This window comes from Rhipicephalus sanguineus, chromosome 7, assembly GCF_013339695.2.
Source record: "Rhipicephalus sanguineus isolate Rsan-2018 chromosome 7, BIME_Rsan_1.4, whole genome shotgun sequence".
NCBI classification, from domain to species: Eukaryota; Metazoa; Arthropoda; class Arachnida; order Ixodida; family Ixodidae; genus Rhipicephalus; species Rhipicephalus sanguineus.
Genome location: NC_051182.1, coordinates 47,019,711 through 47,037,282, shown reverse-complemented (window position 1 = coordinate 47,037,282; position 17,572 = coordinate 47,019,711).

Sequence of the window (17,572 nt, the reverse complement as noted above, 5' to 3'; positions counted from 1 at the left end):
AGACAGCCAGCAATACCTAGATTACACTAGCCATCACCCGCGACATTGCAAAGAAGGGATATTTGTAGGACAGGCGAGGCGTATAAGAAGGATCTGTAGCGATGACTGTGACTAGGTTCGCCACTTGAGCAACCTAAAGGAAACATTAGTTAAAAGAAATTACCCGCAAGATGCTCTAAACAAGGTCATCAACGAAGCATGTCATCTAGATAGGAAATCATCACTACCCCGAAAGGCCCCCGTAGCACAGCCTAACCAGCCGCCAGCATTTATAACCAAATACTCAAACGCGCTACCAAACATAAATAATATCCTCCGTAAGTATTACCCAATACTGGCAAGCAACGAGCGCCTTAGAAAAGCGTTTCCCGGAGTACCAAAGGTCGTGTATCGCCGCAATAGGAATTTTAAGGACATGTTAGTGCACGCAAAAGTAAACCCTCATTCTACTGCCCACATAACACCTTGTTCTCGTCCAAGATGTAAGACTTGTAAACGCCTTCAAGATGACGTTATAATTAAAAGCACCGGAAGTGATTACGTCCATCATATAAAATCTAGTTTTACCTGCACTAGTTCAAACGTTATCTACATGATCGAATGTTCATATTGTCAAAGGCGGTACATTGGCGAAACGGGACAACCTGTTAATGTTAGATTAAACGGGCATCGCTCGGACACAGCGAAGAAGTTAGCCAATGCAGTGGCATAGCATTTTAATGCAGCAGGTCACAACTTCGAAGATCTCAAACTTTACGTACTTCAGTCAAACTTCCGGTCCCCAAGAGACAGAAAATATACAGAGTCGCACCTTATTCACAAGTTCCATACACGCCAGCCAGCAGGTATTAACGTTTCTAAGTGGGCTCTTGAATATTTCGGTATGGTACATACACAGCGAAAACCAATGAGAGTTAAGTCCTTCTTCTAGGAATTTCGAACCTACTATTGTTAAACTGCCACGTGCTTCCGCTGACAATCATCCAGCGAAACATATGCCCTCCCGTCTCCCGACCCCCCCCCCCCCGCTTTGTTTGTGTTCCTTTTTTTTCGCGTTTTTTGTGACTCACCCAGGCGTCATTGTGGCCTCTCCCCCACCCCTTCTCCCTTCTGGTGGAGAGGGCACGAAGCATATACACACGATAGCTAAGGAAATCAGTTCCAGCCTTGAAGAAAACAAGTCCACTTGTCGAAACGTCGGCTCGAGCACCCACCCCCTGTTTACGGATTTTTTGATGCGTATAGAATCAGTAGCCTCATTATAAGAGAAAATCGCTGGAAAAACAACCATAAGATTTCTGAATGCGATTACTGCCCCTGTGAGCATTAAAAACAAACAAAAACATAGAAACATTATAGAAAAAGCGACCTAATATACAAATAAACGACGTGGAAATAGCACAGTGACATTCTACTGTAGAAGGAAGTTTCACATAAGGACATGAGAACAGAACGATCGTTTCGCTCGACACATAGAGCATCGGTGAGACGGTTCCGTTTTATTTCAAAGAATTATTTGCAATATATGAAAAGGAAGGCATTCACTTTCTGTTTCTTTATTTTGACCAGGAATCGCGCTAAAGAACTGTTGAAAGCCCTAAAATACAAAGCAAAAAGTGGATTCCTCACACACGTGTGAAGATAAGTAAAAATAATGACATTCCGCGCGGATCCCTGAGTGTACAAGTCCAGAGTATGAATCAGGTACGTATGATTCGATATAACTGAGAAATGAAGAGTATCACTATTCCCCAAGCTGCACCATCGTGGTATTTGCGTATGAGACGCTGACTTATTTTAAGTGGCCCCGAAGTGAAGAAACTAAGTGAAATTTTTGCAATACCATAACAAATGTTTCAAAAATTTGTTGGGATCTGTAACTGGAGTTATCAGCATTTCCCCCTCCATATGGCCAACGAGATGAAGTTTTCAGAACAACGCTATGTAAGCATGGCGTTTGTGTTTAAATTGCTAAGGGATTTCAAGAGTTTCCAGCTAACCAATGAGCTTTCGCAGTTATATAAGTTTCTGCCCCTATAGTTGTTAACCTTTAACCTTTCTCTTGTTGACACGAAAAACACACTTCATATCGATGGTGTGGCTATCATTTGTCGCTGGTATATAACGTTTACAAACTTTTTAATACGGAACTCTGGCCTGGTCTAAAGGACCTCCCATGTATTTTGTACACAGTTACTTGTAAACAGTCACTTCTAAACAGTCAGTTTTACACAGTCAGTTGAAAACAATCGGCCAACAACCGCATCTTCGTTTCATGCATTTGGCCATCTCAAAACCAACAATCCACTGTTTTTACCATGAGGCGGTTCAGTGAAAGGTCGTCAATATCCGATGTAAGGTGGTTGGACGACGTTGAGGTCCGCTGTCCCATTAACCTCGGGTAAAGGTTAGGTCTTGTATTGTGATTTCTGGCTTCACAAAGGTGCCACTTTGTTTCGTTTCATGCTCCAACTGATTCTTGACATTCGCATTTCCTCCGATTGGTCTCGTAAAAAACAGTTTGTTCAGAGCGTCCGTTGGAGCTTCACACGCGAGAAAGGCCAGGTAGGCCAGCAGGTAGCTCCACGCGAGGACCGCGAATAATAATGTCACCTGAAAAAAAAAATTTACAGAATTATCTGTGACAGATAGAAAATCAGATAAAAAAAGAAAAGATAAAATCAGTTAAAAAGTATTACATTATTAATAAACCACTCTGATCAAAATGGGAACCATCGATAAACAAACTGTATTCAGTAACTCTTGGCATTCAGTTAATTCTGTGTCCCGCAGGAAATGATGCATCAAGCAGGTTCGCTGCTATTTAGTGCGTCTTCTAAATGTCCTGTAGCAGTCTATCGCGACAATATTGAGATGCGTAAATTGCCATACTAAGTTTCACCCAACCTTAGGGCACATATGATATAGGACGACACCTTATTTCGCACTTTCCACGCCGTTCTTCTCTTTAGTTTATTATCACAACAAATCAACCACATCGCCACAAATTCTGTAATTCTAAACAAACTAATATTCGATGTCAAGACGCCTTGGAAATCATCCCATTGTAAATGTCTGTTGACAATAGAAAAAAAAACACTAAAAACGTCGCGTGCATTAAATGTCACAGATCTGATCTGACGGATTACGTCGTTCTTAGTAGATCATGGCTTTTGAAACTCAATCGCGCTCAATTTCGATGAGTACAAATTAGTGACAGTTTTGCTGTTGACACAGGCGTACTTTGGAGACATGATAAAGCGTACATTTCCTAGTGTTAAATTCCATGTTCAGGAGCAGACATGGAAAGGGAAATGTGCATGGAAAGAAGCTTACCATGTTAAATTTTGACCAGGATATGCGTTCCCTGGAAGCGTGCAGGAAAAGCTCGATGAAAGGTAGGTGGATCAGGTACACTCCAAATGAGAGCTTGCTCAGTGGTACGAATGCATTCCATGATAGGAACTTGCTGACAAAACCTGTAAGAATAAAATTTTCCCTAGGTCTTCGTTGTCTGTAGCAAGAATGGGCACCACAGCATTTTTAGGTGGTTTTGCTACCGTTCATGTCTTCACCGACTTCACTGAATTGCCCACAAACTATTTTCACCAATCTCAGAGCAACTGGCGCACGTCTGCATGTACCCGAGTAATTCATGTGCATGCTTGCCAGCGAATCTCCAGAAACACTAGCATCATCACGCTGTTCATATTTTCATCTTCGGAAACAGCGCGAGCACACGGGACAAGAAAGACAGACAGGACTTTGCGCTGGCTAACAACATGAGCGTTTATTTCGTGCGAACACATATATACGCTTCCTTGGAAATAGATAAACAAGAGAGGATGAGGGAAAGGGAAAGGGGAAGCCCTACGCCTGCGCCGTGACTAATGCATGAAAAAGCAAAGATCAATCACGGAGGTAATTAATCTCCTTGTTGGTTAGTGCGATGGACGGTGCGCTTACACATGATGGCCCGATGGAATGAATCGTGAACGCTTCATATATTTCCCGGGCGTGGCAGTCACGATATCTGCGTAAGATACGCGTCTGATCGAAACTCGGAGTGCAACCGCACTCGGCACAGTGGATTGCCAGATTGCTTCCAGTCTTGTCCTTGAGATTGTTCTTGTGCTCTCGCAGCCGATCATTAACGCAACGCCCTGTTTGCCCAACGTAGCGGCCACCGCAGGACGTTGGTATCTCATAGACGACCTCAGTCCTGCAGGGCACAAACCGCGTCGCATGTTGCTTCTTGCAGATGAAAGGATTTGGGAGAGGGGCGTTCACTTTTCTGCACAATGATCCTAGTTTGATTGGCGCAGAGAACACCACCCTCACGCTGGCACGTGCGGCAGCCTTCTTGATTTTGTGGGAAACACCGTGCAGATAGGGTATGACCGCCACTCTTGCCCTGTCATCTACAGCCCGAGGTTTCGCCGGCTTACGGTGCTCCTTCAGGATGACTTCGGCCAACCCCGACAGGAATTGGTCAGAGAAGCCAGCCTTCGTCAACCTGCACACTTGATTGGTGAAGCTTGAGGCGATTTGATGCTGACATGACCTAACAAGAGCATTCTTCATAGCGGAGAGCGCGATGGCCCTTTTGACAAGCTTAGAATGATGAGATGAAAATGGAAGCAAGTCTTTCTTTGAACGAGGTGAATACTCCCAACACGTGTGCTCTGCACAAAACTTCATCTTGAGGTCCAGGAAGCGTAGTTGACCGTCCTCCGGAAGCTCCCTCGTAAACGAAAGTCCAGGAAAGTTAGCACCAAAGCACTCGAAGATCTCTTCAACCTTGCTACGGCTTTCTCCCGAGTTCTCACGATAAAAAATCAAGAAGTCGTCGACATACCGAAAGACTTTCACCCAACTGGTCGCGCCGACTGAATTTTGTAGTTGTCTGTCATAACGGGCCAGAAGCAGGTCGCTCAGAATCGGGGCGATACACGACCCGATGCAGACGCCTTCTTTCTGCACATACAAGTGGTCATCTTGTTTGATGACGGTCGAGCTGAGGTACAGGGAAACCAAGTCCAAAAACCTGGAAACACTCGTGCCAACGGAATTTTGGAATCGTGTAGCTCCGTATTTTTCAATGCCGTCTCGTACTGACACTGCAAGGGCGGCTTGGAGCAGAGAATAATAGAGGTCCTTGATGTCGATTGAGAAGGCTTGTACACCCGTAGGACAAGACACTTCCAGGAAATTCGATACTTCAGATGGCTTCCGGATGAGGAACGGGTCATCAACTTCGAGCAGCTTGAGGCCCTTCTGCAAGTATGCGCCCAAGCATTTCTGCCAGCTGCCGACTTCCGACACAATCACCCGGAATGGTGAACCTTCTTTATGCGTTTTTACAGTGAAGAACGCAGACAGGCAAACTTCTTTGGTGCCTCTAATTGAAGCAGAAAGCTTCAGCAGGCCAGCATCATTGCATTTTTGTAGGGCTAGCTTTTTTGCTTTTGTTGGGTGGAAGCCCTTCGCCTCCCGGAAATTGTGTCGTAAGGCTGCGTCGGCATTTGTACGATACTTATGAGAAGACAAGACGACGAAGCCGCCGTCTTTATCGGCTTGCAGAAACTTGAGATCGTCCCTTGGGAGTGACTCAACGACACTCGAAAGATGCGGGCGCCGGATGCCTGTCAACCGAGCTGGGAGGGCTTCCACGCATTCAGCAACAACACGATCATTCTCCACGAGGGCTGCGCGGCTAGCTGTGCCTCTAACGAGGGCGATTAGTTCAGTTTTGTCTAGCTTGGGTGCGACTGAAAACTTCGGTCCTAAACCCAGAACTTGTTCAACTTTTTGAGGTATGTCGACGCTGCCAATCCTCTGAACGTTTTTCACTTGACACGACGGCGCGTTCTTCTTGGGAAGTCTGCAGAGAATATTCTGCCACAAGAACTCGCTCACCTGGGATGCCGTGCGCAATTCTTGGTGAAAGCAATGGTGCACACGCTCAGGGGAAGTCCGTCTAGAGCACGCCAAGAATAAGGCGTCCTTGAGTAGGCCAATCTGCCTCCAGGTTTCGGATCTCAGGATGCGGCACAATCACATGGCGTGACTCGCATGGCGTGACTCTGCGCCAATCAAACTAGGATCATTGTGCAGAAAAGTGAACGCCCCTCTCCCAAATCCTTCCATCTGCAACAAGCAACATGCGACGCGGTTTGTGCCCTGCAGGACTGAGGTCGTCTATGAGATACCAACGTCCTGCGGTGGCCGCTACGTTGGGCAAACAGGGCGTTGCGTTAATGATCGGCTGCGAGAGCACAAGAATAATCTCAAGGACAAGACTGGAAGCAATCTGGCAATCCACTGTGCCGAGTGCGGTTGCACTCCGAGTTTCGATCAGACGCGTATCTTACGCAGATATCGTGACTGCCACGCCCGGGAAATATATGAAGCGTTCACGATTCATTCCATCGGGCCATCATGTGTAAGCGCACCGTCCATCGCACTAACCAACAAGGAGATTAATTACCTCCGTGATTGATCTTTGCTTTTTCATGCATTAGTCACGGCGCAGGCGTAGGGCTTCCCCTTTCCCTTTCCCTCATCCTCTCTTGTTTATCTATTTCCAAGGAAGCGTATATATGTGTTCGCACGAAATAAACGCTCATGTTGTTAGCCAGCGCAAAGTCCTGTCTGTCTTTCTTGTCCCGTGTGCTCGCGCTGTTTCCGAAGATGAAGCCATGCCAACAAGCTCAAGTTGACACCCTCCTAAAGTGCTGTTGATATTTAATGGTCGGACGTCTCGTTAAAGAGAACTACCGTGGCGCCTTTGGTTCTGCAGGATCATTTAAGGTGTCATTGTACTAAAAGAATTTATTTTGTGAGTTTGTTGGTATGTTCAGCGACACTCTCTGTAAGACATCTCACCCGCAAAATTTCTGAGTAACGACGCTTCATTGGCTATCGCTATTTTCTGAGAAGAATGCGTCCGCCATCGGCTCACCTGATGTAGCATGCGCGGTTATGAACGGGAAGTAGCCCTAGTGCATACATATTTAAAGAAAAACTGATAGTCTCGCCGAAAGGGCGAATCAATGAGTGGGATAGCAGCTAATCAGGAAGCCACACGAATCGGCTCGATCCTTGCAGCGCGCCGCTTGTCTCAAAGGACGCACGAAAACACACAGGACGAACGCTAACTAACAACGGTCACAGCACGACACTTGCAGGACGCTGCTCAAACACATTTAAGGATGCTTGAAAAGAAGCCACAGGTGTACACAGGACGAGCGCGAACTAACAACTGTCAATGTTGTTACTCCTTTGTGTTTGGGCAGCGCGCTACAACCCAAGGTTACTAGATACTTTTTCCTACTGAAACCTGCAGGCCGCGGAGTGATCCCAGTGATCCCTCCACGTCTCCTGCCGCGGGGTGGCGTTCGACGCATTGTTTACCTAGCATTGCACACCGTGAGTGGGTACAGGAATGGACCACATTTATGTGCGTGTCTAAAGGGCACTTCAAACTAGCGCAAAAGCTAGGAGCGTTGCTTTCAAGCGCGCCCTTCGAGCAATTTTGGCCAATTGGCCTGCAATATTTTGATTTAAATAAATAAATAAATAAATCTCGCGGGTGAAACTGCACACGCTGAGGCACCTCCGAGCTCTGCGTACCGCGGGCAGTAAATGGTGTATATGTATATATATATATATATATATATATATATATATATATAGCTCGCCACTAGCCTTCAGAACAGTCGGACTGTTTTGTATCCGATCTCGTGTAATTACAAAACGCCGGTGTAAGAGAATACGGCCGCTCCAGGGAGAGATGCTCTCCGCACAGTCACTACGCGTTGAGAGCGCAGCACGCAGGATGATATACGAGCAACTCGCTGTGATGGCTGTCGAGATAGAGCGAGCGCCAGCTATTGCGACCGCGCCCTTAGATTCAAAGCTGAAAGTTGCTCCTCGCGCGATAACCCCCCCGCCCCCCTCCTAGCGAGTGCACCCTCCGATCGACGGAGGTTGCATGCGTCTTTTCATGCTCGCTAAACGCGGGCGGGGCGTTTCCAGTCTGCTTCGATGGCAGGCCTCCCGAGCAAGGTGATGTTATCGCATGCACCCTCCGAGCGATGGAAATGGGCCGGCTCGTTTGATCTCTGCTTCGGCCGCGTACGTCGCCGCCGCTCGCGCGCTATTACTCGCGGTCGAACATACGATGCGCGGGGGGATCTTATCAACTTGTACTTCATACGGGAGAGGCATGACGGCGACGGCAAAAGCCCCTCGAGACTGTCCATATAATTGCTATCGCAATAAAAATAGTGGGAGCCCTTTTCCTATCAAGAAAATCGGAGCAAGTGAAGCAAGGCGTCTGCACGCCGGGCCTAATATTTTTCCTTCTTTCTTCATTTCATATTTCTTTCTTCCTATCGCGTTATGCAATGCTACCTCCTAAGTGTTTCAATCCTTCATGCCGGGAATCGGACCGTCATCCACGTGCTTAGCAAAAAACACTTAAGTTGCTACAGGTAACAACGACCATCATGCGCTCATATTCAAGTAATAAAATGAACTAATCTAGTAATCAAATGAAATGAAGTAATATTCAATGAAATCTGACTACGTGAAATGACAGGTAACATTGATAACCACGACAAAAGGTCAGGTTGCTGTCCTAGAAACGGCTGCTCGCCGACTATCCCATGATCGAGACAGCATGAACTATTGGAAAACGGCGTATACAAATACTCATGCGACCGGCGCACCTGCGAGCGCTGCATGCATTTGCTTATGCGGGCGCTGGATTTTGTAGTGTCAGTTGCACTGGCCGAGGCCGAGCAGTTTCGCGCGCAGTTTGAGAGCCGTGCTGCGCATGCGCGAGGAGAAGTGACGTCACACGGCGCACAGCTGGCGCGTGGCGGAGCGGAGCGTGGCGGCGTCTGACGCTGTGGCCGTCTGACGCTGCGCCGGAGCCACTTGATAGCGCCTCTCATTTTGCGCGCATACGCAGAAGTATCAGTGGGGGTATACATATAGCGGGGAGGAGTAGGAGGAAAAGAAAAAAGGTCACAGTTTTGCCGCAAAGCCGAGGCAATGAATGCGATAGCAACAAATTACAAAGTCGCAAGAAGAACACCAAGCAGCTCGATACTTGCAGCACGCCCATGAACCGCAAACGACTCACGAAACGAACACGCGCAGGATGACCACGAATTAACAACGGTAACAGCTCGACATTTGCAGCGCGCTGCGCTGCTCAAACACAACGAAGGACGCTCGAAAAGAACGCACATGTATACACAGCACGAACGCGAACTAACAACTGTCCCAGTTACTTATTCGTGTTTGAGCGGGGCGCTACAGCCCAACGCTCTTAGATACTATTTTGTTTTCTTGAAAACTGGGGAGCGTGGAGTGGCCCCTCCGCGTCTCCTGCCACGCGGTGGCGTTCGACGCATTGTTCGACGCGGTAAAGGGTGATATGGGATGGACAGGCTTTGAAGTGAGGGAAGCGCAGAGCAAAATGAAATTCGAAGAGAGGCTGAGGAAAATGAAGAAGAGGAGATGGGCAAAGAAGGTTTTCAGGTATTTGTATAGAAAAAGCGTTGACACGCAGTGGAGAAAAAGAACTAGGAGGCTCACCAGTAAATATACGGCTGGCAGTGCGGGAGATATGGCAACAAGGAGCATTAAGCGGAAGGTCAGAGAGGCGGAGAGGACTTATTGGATGACAGCGATGGAAAAGAAGCCGGCTCTGAGTAACTACCGAAAAGGAAAAAAACGAAATAAGGAGGGAAATGTTTTATGATAATGCAAGGGGAAGCGCTTTACTGTTTGAAGCAAGGTCGGGCTGCCTTAGAACGCATAGTTATAAAGCGAGATTCAGTAACGAAGAAGAACATTGTACATGCTGCGGGGGAACTAAGAAAACGATGGAACATGTACTGATTGAATGTGGCGATATTCACCCAGGCATACGTGTGGGCACGAGTCTGCATGAAGCCTTGGGTTTTAGGGACAACAATGGAAAGCTGGACACGTCCGCGATAGAAATAAGTAAGAGACGGTTAGAGTATTGGTGGCAGAAAAGTAGAGATAAAGTACAAAAATAAATAATTTGGGTAAAAAAAGGTCATTCTGCCTTAAGAGGCAGAGAGATGGACCGTGAATTTATATTTTTTGGTATAATAACATAGATTTAATCAATGTAGATAAGGCATTAGGACAACATGAAACAAGGAAGTTTTTTTTTCTTATTTCCTTTTTTTTTCGCCTTCGAGCCTGGTGGCAGTCATGTCACCGCCCCGTTTTAAAGGGGACGCTCATAGCATCCATCCATCCATCCCCCTGAACTCCCTGACAAATAACTAAAGTAGCACCATTCGTGTCAGTGTACAGGCACCTCCTCACTCGTGCGCTTTGTAGATTGCAGTTGAAGTTAGTTGAGCTGCGAAGCTCGCAGAGCATGGCTCTTGGCCGGAAAGATAGGATTGTGCAATTCTTCCGCTAGAGCGCCCGAGGGCGCTGCAGTTCCAAATGACGCAGTTGGAAAAGTCCGCGAAATATAGGGTATGAAAAAAAAATCACGCCATATCCACGAAATTGAATGATGACTGAGGAGCTGGCTCGGAGAAGATCGGGAAAACCCGTGAATCTTCCGTACAAGTCTTCTATCATCATATGAAGACGTGACACGCGTTGTTATATATACATATATGCACAATAAGGTTTGATTAATATACAATTTTTGTAAACAATAAACACAATTTACAATTATATACATATTGATCTAGTATATATACAAGAAATATTTATATAAGAGCGTCTGATTCTACATTGTCGACACTTGCAGACGCACCGCTCCTAATGCATGTTCTTTCAATTTGAAAACCGCCCTCGAGACGCGCACGACAAAGTCCGTCGCTGGGTTGGCTGCAGACAACGTTCCCCGCTCGCCCTGTGAGAATTAACGGCCAGGCTAGAGGGAAGACACGACGCGCGTAGCGTTCCTCTTCGCTATAGTGAAATGGAACAGTTGGTTCTAGTTCACTATACTCTTCGCCTTTCACGACGCTTTGAATGGATGGATGAAGGTTACGGCGCGGAACTTTGCCCCAGCTTAAGAACCTGGCGAGCCAGCTCCTAATAGCAATAAATACGGCAACGTAATGTATACCGAAGCAAGTGGTGTCTTTTCATGGTGCCCGACAGCATAAAATTATACGGCACATAATCTTTTAGTACGCAAAAGTGCTCGCTCCTGATGGCAGCGTCAGTGCAAACTCGGCGGCGCTAAGAAATCGCTAGAGTGGCGCACTAGCTTTTTAGTCGTTTGTCTGAGCGCAATCTTGTTCGTCCTCGTCTGGGTTGTTTACTTGATCGGTGCACGGTGCGAGGTCGACCGGGCTTGTGTCAGTTCGTACGGTGGTTCTGGATGCTTCAGGATGCCGACCTGCTGCGCCAGTGGCATCAACCACCGGTACAACAGCAGAAAGAAGAGGTTTCCACTACAACGGGTAAAATGTGTAGCTTCCCGGAGGACACCCTACACTCTTAAAAAAAAAGAGAGTCAAAAGGGAGTCACGTCTGCTTGACTCTCTTTGTGGCAGCCGATGACCACCTTTTTTTCTAAGGGGAGTCACAATGCTCTGGTCGACGCTCCTGAATGAAATAGATGACTCCCTTGCTCCAAGGGAGTCAGTGATGGTTCTGCATATACAGGGTGGGTTTTTTTTTAAAAAGAAAGCTTCACTGGCTGCGACCAAGATACAGTTCGCTGCTTTGGCTTGTGGTATACCGAAAAATTTTGGTTGAGAATATATAACATGGATTCGTAAAATGTGGAATTACGCACGTATTGTGTTATGGCTTCAGTTACGATATTGCTGAAACGGCGCTTCGAAAACGTCTACAAGTAAACAGGGTTCTTAAAAAATCTTGCCCCCAAGCGAAACATTCAGAGTTATGACAACGTTTAACAATGGCAGCGCTGACAATTTGCGAATCTTCGCACGTTTGCAAGCGAGGTTTGTAGATTCCTACGACAGCATGTATGGCAGAAAACATACATTCATTAGTGAAATGGACGTGCATGGTGTTGAACGCACTGGCGATCGGGAACACATCTAACTCGACGGCCGTAAAAACATGTGCCGCAAAGCTGGCATGATAACCGCGCAGACCGGTTATCAAGGCGACGCTTTACCGCGTCTCCTAAAGAGCGACAATACTACCAGAATTATAGCTCGCGTGGTCATCATTTCTGCCGCCACAGCTAAACTATATCTTCACGATAATCCGCGCGGGCCACCAAATCGCTCAGCAAACGTTGAGCACAGCTAGGCACGCACACACGGCCTCACCGCACTCTCCCTAGCCCCTAGAGCAGGGGATGCACGTTCACCTGCGCCCCCTCCCACCGTACAGCCCTTACAGACACACACAGGGCACGCTTCGCCTCCTCCACCCTGATATTATTCAATAGAGCTTTAACTATGCATGGATGTGTGTTCTATAGCATAAAAACAAAACCGAAACCATTTAGGCGTTCGTGGAGGCTACTTAATCCAAAGCCGAAGCCATCAATACGAGACAGCCATTTTGGCCTGGCGTCGTGAGACGGCATTGTTCGTGATCCGTCTCGTTGTGGTCGTTCTTTAGTCCGCCAGAATAATCTGTGTCGTCAGGCGTGATTGCAAGTGATTGTTTTGCGTGACTTTCTTCGTGCTATGCATTCGTGGCGTAGTATCGTATCGTCGGCTCGCTCTTGCCGTGTCTGGCTGATCGTTTTGCGTGACTTTCCTTCCGTGCTATGCATTCGCTTGCCGTGACTGGCTGAAGCAGTGTCACTCAGTGTTTGGGAAAAGCAGCCTCCGGACGGAGAAGTCCCTGCAGTAAGCTTCGTTTCGTCGTGAACTTGCCTGAGCAAGATGGCAGCGCATGACGGATCCCAGTGGCACCGACAGACGAAGCCTGTGGACGACGCTCCTACGGTCGTTATAGATTTCAGGTGAGTTCTGCCGGCTTCTGCCTACAACTCTTTTATTCGCTTCACACGTAGCTTTGCCACTTGTCTTTCTGATGTTCCAGTTGCACGGATTTTGCTATCGTGTTTCAATGGCTTGGCAACGACGGAAACCGCACTGGACTATCCAGTAGCGGGTAAAACGGAGTGGTGCGCGCCAATATCGTGTTTCCTTATTCCATACATGCCAGAAAAACATGAAATTGCGAGTTGAAATCTCGGTTGCAAGTCGAGTGTGGTTACACGTAGAGCAACGTTGCACCGATATATATTTGAAGGGTAAGTAAGATCAGCTGATCAAAATCAATCTAATGCACCCGGCCCGAACATGCCTGATATCCAGATCATGATTTTGGCTCGTGAAACTCTAGAATTTAGTGTTCCTTTCCTTTGCTACCCAGACGTTGAAACACGTTTAATACGTATTTATTCGCTGCTTATTCGAACTTCTCGCCGTGTTTGCTTGTTTGTTTGTTTGTGTGTGTGTGTGTGTGCGCGCGTGCGTGCGTGCGTGCGCGCGCGTCCGTGCGTGCGTGCGTGCGTAACTGCTATAAAACTTTGATGCAATAGCTTTTGTAGCACGGTTTCATTTAATTGAAACAGTGGTGACTTGATCTTATGATGCTAAAAATATCATGCAACAAAGGTAAATGTGAGTTCACTTCAAAGTTGTAGGTTTTTTTTTTTTTTCCACAAACTGCATACGAGCATAACCTCATCCTCCTGTGATACTTGCTTTGTCTAATGTGGTGTGGTGCTAGTACCTAATAGTAAACACAACACCGGCTAGTAATAATGGCAGTAAACATACTGCTCAAACGCTGTGTTTCGTGGATATTGGATGCCTTTGTTATACCAGCCGTGGTTCAGTTCGTTATTATTTTCAACACAAAGATACAGTCTACAGTGATGTTGTGGGCAGTGGACAAAAATCCCTTAAAATGGACTTGGAAGCGTTACGCTGCGAAGCCCAAGGACGCGGGTTCTATTCCTGACCCCGGCAGCTGCATTTAGAAGGGGGCGAGATACAGAAACTCCCATGCCCTCTGATTTGTGCCCGTTGAAGAACTCCAGGTAGTTGAAATTAATCCGTGATCTCCTACTATGTAGCACCGCTTAATCGCATTGTGCTTTTCGCTCATAAATCTCTAGCAATTATTGCTTCGTCATTATACCTCGAAACACTCGCTGTATCCTATTTGAATTCTATTCGCCATAGTCTGCAATGAATATTTAGCACTTTTTACAGCAGGGTACCTCATTTGACATTCTTTTACAATGCACCTTAATTGTCCCAATTTCGTGCCATAATCAGCTGTTGTTTTTAATATGTATATAAGTCACTTCAGCACTGTTCCTTTTTGTTTGACCGCTTCTCATCACCTCGATTGTTTGAGGTTTGAGGTGATGTTTGTGCTGCACAGTTTGCCCGAGTTTGCTCCCAACCCTCTATACTGGTCAACGCTGGCTGGTGGGTTGTCCTTCCAGACAAACGGAAAAACGAGACCTTTGCCTGTTGATATAGATCTGAAGAAAAAATGGAACATTAGGCCTTTAGAATAGCTGCACCTTCGTGCAGCTGTTCTGAAGCCAGGCACTAGAAGGGCACACTCACAATGATGCGACAGAAAGAAGGCAGTGAAGGCAAGCCTAGTCTTGTCGTACATTCGCCATATTTCGTGTAGCTGTATACACATTTTGCCGTTTTCTTCGTTAAACTAATAATAACATTTGGCGTTTAACATCCCAAAACCACGATATGATTGAGAGACGCCGTAGTAGAGGGCTCTGGAAATTTCGACTACCTGGGGTTCTTTAACGTGCAGCTAAATCTAAGTACACGGGCCTCAAACATTTTCGCCTCCAACGAAAATGCAGCCGCCGAGGCCGGGACTCGATCCCGCGACCTACAGGTCTTCGTTAAAATACTGCTAGTCTAGTGGTTATGGCGCTCTACTGCTGACCCGCAGGTTGCGGGATCGAATCCTGGCCGCCGCGGCCGCATTTTCGATGGAGGCGAAAATGGTTTAGACCCGTGTGCTTAGATTTAGGTGCACGTTAAAGAACTCCAGGTGGTCGAAACTTCCGAAGCCCTCCACTACGGCGTCTCTCATAATCTTATCGTGGTTTTGGGACGTCAAACCCCAACAATTATTATTATTATTAAAATACTGCTGCCATGCTATACAGGGTGATTTTTTTTTCAGACAGTACATATCTTTTATAAAAAAACTCTATGACAGTCACGCTCCAGTAGTACTCTAGTCCGAGGCGGAAATATTCTGCCGCAACAAAAAATGCGTTGACGGGACTAATTAACAAAAACCCGTTAACTAATTTTTATTTATTGACTTGAGGGCAGTTGTTTATATTAGAAATTTGTAGTGCGTGCCGCTTATGGTATACCCATTTTTCAGAAATCATGAAAGTTTTACGTAACTCGAGATATTTATTGTGAAATTTTAAGGGCTAAATCAAAACTGATCGTGTCCGGCACACAGAAAACGCGGTTTTTCTGTTACGTCCGACCGGAGCTGCCCGCGACAAGGGAGTGACGAAATTTGAATGAAGGCGCGTCGTGGTCGTACCTTTTCGTGAAAACTGGCAAGTCATCTAACTTGCGTCAGCGGATCGCCTTACCTTTGCATGTGGCGTTTGGTGCTCATTTGTTTCTTTCGAGATGCGCGCATCCGAAACGGCAGTAATTCAACCTTTTCTTTCTATGTTTACAGATAAGTACCACACATCGCACCCAAATAATAAGCTGTTTACTTGTGTATTTCTGAATGCTTGCAGATTTTCCTGATCACATTCTGCTTCGGCCCACCTTCATTAAACTATCATCACCTTCTTTTCACGTGTAGCTCCGAGCTTACGTAACAGAGAAGCGACGTTTCCTGCACGTCAGGCGCTATCAGTTTCGATTTTGTCCTTGAAATTCAAGGATGAATATCACGAATTACGTGTAACTTTCGCGATTAAAAAAATGTGTATGCCATAAATTGGCACGCGATACAACTTTCTAATATAAACAACTACCTCCAGGTCAGGAATTAAAAGTTAATTAATGAGTTTTTGTTAATTAATCTCTTCATTGCCATTTTAGTTGCAGCAAACTATTTCCTTCTTGACATAGAGTGTGTGCGCGAAAACATCTTGAGCATGACTATTATACAATTTTGATAAGAAATATGCGTTCTCTAAAAAAACATCCTTCTAATTGTACGGAGGTCATGCAGCGGAAAACAGTTGCAGCTGGCTAAGGGAGTAACAGACCCTCAAAGTACAGCAAAGTTAATGAGTATCCCTGGTTTTGTTCATTGCCATGACACTTCATGGAATCTGGTGTGTGAGCGCTGCCCTTGTCAGATTAAAAGGTGATCGATCTGTCTGTCATCATGTGTTTATTTTTGTGCACTTGACTATTTCAGGTTGCTTCAAGACTGCACATTGAAGCTCTACAGCTGCATTTGACCAGGAAGCCTCCTTGGAAACTTCGTGTCTCGAGGTAGTCAAGACGTGTCCAAGAATTCGGAATAGCCACGCTTAAGGTCTGGCCGTGAGTGGTCTCGAATCAGTGCAACCTGCTGTCCTTTTCGCCAGAATGCCACCTGACCCTGACATGGTCTGGGAACACGACACTGCCAAGCTCATGCACGCAAGCTGTGTCACCTATTGGGGTCCTGTATCTCAGATGACTACATGAGAATCCTGTACTACATGAGAACTACACATGTTGCATGTTTTGCGCTGTATGCCACATAAAATATGTAATGGATGTCGCAAGGAAGTGCTTGATGGCTGGCCATTGATTCCTATTCATAAAAACTGACTGCTGGCTATGCTAATGTTTATGCCAGGTCTAGTATATTGCCGCATTTGACAGTAATGAACGATGTTAGCGAAACTATTGCTTTTCATATCTCACTCATTCTGACAGTAATGTGTCTCGCTGTATTTCTGGACGGTGTTTCTGTATTTCAGTTCTGTACAGAACTCTCCATACCACCGCTAAATATATATATTTATATAATCATACCTTTTATATATAAGGTACTTGACACACGACGTACGTTTTAGCATTAGCATAGTGCTAAAACGTACGTCGTGTGTCAAATGCCTTCCTACAGTATCAGGACCTTCGTGATCTTTCTGTAGCTCTTATATTTAAGGGTCATTCCATGCCAAGTGTCCCAGACGTGGCGCTCGCACATCGCAGCTTTTGCTGATAAAATTTGTGCCTTTTTCCTGTGCCACATGGAGTATTGTGGCAAAACATTCTTGCTCGAAAAAATTTTTGACGGTCCTGGCACCCCCTCGAATTTCGCTTCTATTTATTAAACTGTACCTAATAGAAAACTGTGTATAAAATCTACTTTTGTCTGTTGAGCTTCTAAACTGCGCTTGCGCTATCGCAGAGGTTCTGTTTAGTTGTCCCATTCATTATTTCCGAATTTTTGTGTTTCACTACCAGCTACGTAGCTTCAAAAACTACAAAAATCTTCAAAGTTCGTGAATTTTTCTTGAGCTATCTGGAACTCACCCTAACCAATATTAATAATAGCCTGATTTCCAGGA